Below are 5,368 nucleotides of genomic sequence, written 5' to 3'. Positions count from 1 at the left end.
GTTGGTTTTGGGGAATTCTGATGTTATCATGTTTGTTTTACAGCCAGCCACAATGAGCAATATTGAGGCTCTGACTGCTGCTTTATATTTTCTCAGTGGATTTTTTTAAAACCGTCACAGAAATCAGATGACACCCAGACTCTCTCTCTCTCTCTCTCTCTCTCTCTCTCTGTCTTTCTGGCAAAGTGGCAGATCTTCTGTTTTGTAAATCAGACACTGATCTAGAACAAGAGACACTTCTGATAACCTGTACCAGTCCGAGCGAGGCTTGGGCCATATAGATTCGCATTTATGGTGGATACGTCATTCCATGACAAACGGAGACCCCGCCTGACCCTATGGGTTGATTCTATCGGAGACAAGTGACGTCTAGGAAATTCTCTAGACAGGGTGGGGTTTAAATTGGTGTCTGGTAGAAATGTAGGGAATAAAACATGACCGAGCGTGTGTGGAAATGGAGCGGAGTGGAATTTGTTCCTATAAAGGCAAATCCTGTATTGAATGTGGTATCGTTGTATATGGTATTAAGGTGGCTCAAGTGGTTAAGGTTGTTGATCAGGGGTTCAAGCCCCAGCACCACCAAGCTACACTGTTGGGCAACTGAGCAAGGCCCTTCACCGTCTCTGCTCTGGGGGTGCATATATGCAAAGAAAAGAATTCTACTGTTCTGTAATGTATGGCAATAATAAAAGCTTCTTGCCCTCAGTTCTTCTTCTTATTCCATAATTTTTTATTTGTCGATAAACTTTTTGTTCACTTTCTGACCAATTGAAAGTTAAGAATTAGGAAGAAAAAGCCTTTATTGTTATATCCCAGCTGGGAAAGTTTGGGCCAGAGTGCAGGGGCAGCTAGGATGCAGTGCCTCTTGAACAGAGAGGGTTAAGGGCCTTGCTCAATTGCCCAACAGTGGAGCTTGGCGATGCTGGGGTTTGAACCCTGCCTTTCCAATCAGCAACCATTACTGCCCAAATTTAATTGCGATGTGGAATAATATACACCAACCAGGCATAACATTATGACCACCAGCCTAATATGGTGTTGGTCCCCCTTTCGCTGCCAAAACAGCCCTGACCTGTCATGCACTGTGTATTCTGACACCTTTCTATCAGAACCAGCATTAACTTCTTCAGCAATCTGAGCAACAGTAGCTCGTCTGTTGGATCGGATCACACGGGCCAGCCTTCGCTCCCCATGTGCATCAATGAGCTTTGCTTCTAACACGTCAACTTTGAGGACAAAATGTTCAAATGCTGCCTAATATATCACACCCACTAACAGGTGCCATGATGAAGAGATAATCAGTGTTATGCACGTTACCTGGTCATAATGTTAAATGACAAAGAAATGATCAGTCTGTAATTTTAATGGTGTATTTGAACAGTGAGAGACAGAATAACAGAAAAAAAAATCCAGAAAAACGCATTTCAGAAAAGTTATACATTGATTTGCATTTTAATGAGTGAAATAAGTATTTGATCCCCTATCAGTCAGAAAGATTTCTGGCTCCCAGGTGTCTTTTATACAGGTAAGGAGTTGAGATTACAGTAGGAGCACTCTCGGGGAGTGCTCTTAATCTCAGCTCGTTAACTGTATGAAAGACACCTGTCCACAGAAGGAAGCAATCAATCAGATTCCAAACTCTCCAATCATGGCCAAGACCAAGGAGCTGTCCATGGATGTCAGGGACAAGATTGTAGACCTACACAAGGCTGGAATGAGCTACAAGACCATCGCCAAGCAGCTTGGTGAGAAGGTGACAACAGTTGGTGCGATTATTCCCAAATGGAAGAAACACAAAAGGACTGTCAATCTTCCTCGGTCTGGGGCTCCATGCAAGATCTCACCTCATGGAGTTTCAATGATCATGAGAACGGCGAGGAATCAGCCCAGAATTACACTGGAGGATTTTGTCAATGATCTCAAGGCAGCTGGGACCATAGTCACCAAGAAAACAATTGGTAACACACTACACCGTGAAAGACTGAAATCCAGTAGCGCCCGCAAGGTCCCCCTGCTAAAGAAAGCACATGTACAGGCTCAACTCAAGTTTGCCGGTGAACATCTGAATGACTCAGAGGAGAACTGGGTGAAAGTGTTGTGGCCAAATGAGACCAAAATCCAGCTCTTTGGCATCAACTCAACTCGTCATGTTTGGAGGAGGAGGAATGCTGCCTATGACCCCAAGTACACCATCCCCAGGTGACAGGACAACTGCACCGCATCAAAGGGACGATGGACGGGGCCATGTACCGTTAAATCTTGGATGAGAACCTCCTTCCCTCAGCCAGGGCGTTGAAAATGGGTCGTGGATGGATATTCCAGCCTGACAATGACCCAAAATACACGGCCAAGGCAACAAAGGAGTGGTTCAAAAAGAAGCACATTAAGGTCCTGTAGTGGCCTAGCCAGTCTCCAGACCTTAATCCCATAGAAAATCTGTGGAGGGAGCTGAAGGGTCAGCCACAAATCCTTAATGACTTGGAGAGGATCTGCAAAGAGGAGTGGGCCCAAATTCCTTGAGATGTGAGATGTGTGCAAACCTGGTGGCCAACTACAAGAAATGTCTGACGTCTGTGATTGCCAACAAGGGTTTGCCACCAAGTACTAAGTCATGTTTTGCAAAGGGGTCAAATACTTATTTCACTCAATAAAATGCAAATCAATGTGTAACCTTTTTGAAATGTGTTTTTCTGGATTTTTTTGTTGTTATTCTGTCTCTCACTGTTCAGATAAACCTACCATTAAAATTACAGACTGATCATTTCTTTGTCAGTGGGCAAACACACAAAATCAGCAGGTGATCAAATAATTTTTTCCCTCACTGTATGTTAAGTTATGTCCAGGTTAGTCTGGAGTCTGTTGACTGGACTGGAGTCAATTTAGCACAGGTTTAACGCCGGATACCCTTCCTGATGCAACCCTCCCATTCTTATCCGGGCTTGGGACCGGCTTTGAGAGTTAACTCTTCAGTGGCTGGGTTAGCTCCCCTGAAAAAAATTAGAAAAAAATAATCTCATCACTGATTTGAAATACTCCATTGTATATATCCTTACTGTTGACTTCATCAGATACACCTACCTTATGGCCATTTTTTCAGCTACACCTACATTATAGATGCACTCTGTAGGTATACAGTTACTCACTGAAGGCCATCTGTTTCTCTCACCCACTTACACTAAGCACTTTATCTCTTGTCAAGCTGAATCCAGAGAGCGCCGAGTGAGAGGTAGGAATACACCCTGGATTCACACCAGTCCATCACAAGCCCATCTGTTTCTGTGCAGACTTCATCCTCGCTCCTCCATCCGTCAATGGAACACCACTGACCAGATGTTACTTGGGTTAAGCATTTAGAATCTGAACCAAAATTGTTTCCCACCAACATCAAAGACGCTCATGTTCTCATTCAAGATGGCATTTCTTCACCCTTTCGTGGCATCAGCATTTAAGAAGGAAGTTTGTTTCCTTGAGCTTGAGTTTGTATCACCAGAATGACATTTAAGCAATAGGACAAAACATTAATTATATCTCTGTAGATACTGCTGGCTGTTGCTATAGCAGCAATGAAACAAGGAACTCATCGGCAAGGTCAGATCTTTTAAAATCACTCTCATGCGTTAAAGGTTATACTTTAAGCTTTGAAAAAAAATCAATTGGTTTTACCTCATAGAGCTTCTCATGAAGATTATATTCCACTATATTCACAGCTTTTAGCCAATGATTACAGATTGAAACAGTGCAAATATTCATAGTTACACATGATGGTATTGAACATCCAGGAATCAAGGTAGTCCTGTTATCACCTACGATACAGCAGCTGTATCTAATCATCCTCTCGCTTTTTCATATAGTGAATAAAATATCAGCTTATCATGTTACTGAGAAACTGCAAAGCTGTTGGCATGGCACAAGTCGGCTTTTTTCCAAGTTGGCTTACAAATATACTACTTTTGTTAAAAAGCACTGACACCAGAGACTCCAATTTTTTTTGAAAAATCCACTACATCAGTGACTAAAGGTTTTTCTTTGTCATATTGCGACACATTATCAACCTGTATATTATTAGGCTTAGTTTATTACATGGTTATAGAAAGCTAAGCAAAACCTTCTGGCCAAACAGATTGACAAATTTCACAGGGTTGTTGTATAAAGCAAAAATATATCTCTTGTAGGCTTCTTGGTAGAAGATACACCAATATATTTAGAAGCAGAACTGAGGGCAAGAAGCCTTTATTATCACCACACATACATTACAGCACAGGGGAATACTTTTCTTCATGTATCCCAACTAAGGAAGTTAGGGTCAGAGTGCAGGGGCAACAATGTACAGCACCCTTGGAGCAGGGAGGGTTAAGGGTCTTGATCAATTGCCCAACAGTGGAACTTGGTGGTGCTGGGGCTTGAACCTCAATCCTCCGATCAACAACCCAGAGCCTTAAACACTTCCACTTCCCCATAAACTGTACTAAGCAACTAAACAGCAGTGATTAATTTTATACACTATATGGCCAAAACAAGGACAAGCAGCTGGCACAAATACAAATGTTATATAATTACCGATGATTCCTGAGATACTAACGTGATCTCTCCGAACCCTTACTGCTCCACAAAGCAAACGTCATCTACATATCGATGATTTTCACATGGCTACGAAATATTCCTCGCCTGGAATTAAAACCAGTCTGATTAGTCACAGCAAACAAACAGCGTTTCAAGATGACGCAAGGCGCTCCATTTTTAAACAGGATTTCCATAAATAAATTGATTCTGTCTTCTTTGATATGATTTCCAGTCTGAATAATGTGGGAACACACTCGCATTCATTTTCGTGGCTTGCCCCAATTTATTTGGAAAGCTGTAATCAATTTCGGTTAATGAATCTGTCTGTATCTCGTGAAACAGACCCGCAGTTCTGACAGCATAACAAACATATCCTGCGATGTAAGTCTTGTGCAAAGCCTGGGACCAACATTCTCAATGCAAATGTATGACACTGAATGAATAAATAATGAAAACTTTAGGACTGAATTTTCAGTGGAAAGGCATCAACTTTTATGAATACAACTGGTACTAAACTGTTTCATTCCCTTAGTGTTTATCTTTTACGCTGTAATGGACCTTTAAAAAAGATTTAAGGTACACAATTGTACCTCGAGGGCCAGTCATGTACCATTAATTAGGTTTAAGAGTAACGCTATAAAGATTACATTCACATTACCTTGTAAAAGATGAGAAAGTAAAGGAGCTAAATGATGTACCCTTAAGATTTCTAGTCCTGTGATAAGGGAAGCTAATTTTTTTTTCCTGAGAGTGTAATGCACGGTGGACAAACACAGGACATAAATAAGCTTTGGAAGCACTGAAATAG

The sequence above is a fragment of the Hemibagrus wyckioides genome, linkage group LG28 (genome assembly GCF_019097595.1).
Source record: "Hemibagrus wyckioides isolate EC202008001 linkage group LG28, SWU_Hwy_1.0, whole genome shotgun sequence".
NCBI lineage: Eukaryota > Metazoa > Chordata > Actinopteri > Siluriformes > Bagridae > Hemibagrus > Hemibagrus wyckioides.
Note: the sequence above shows the minus strand (reverse complement) of the source record.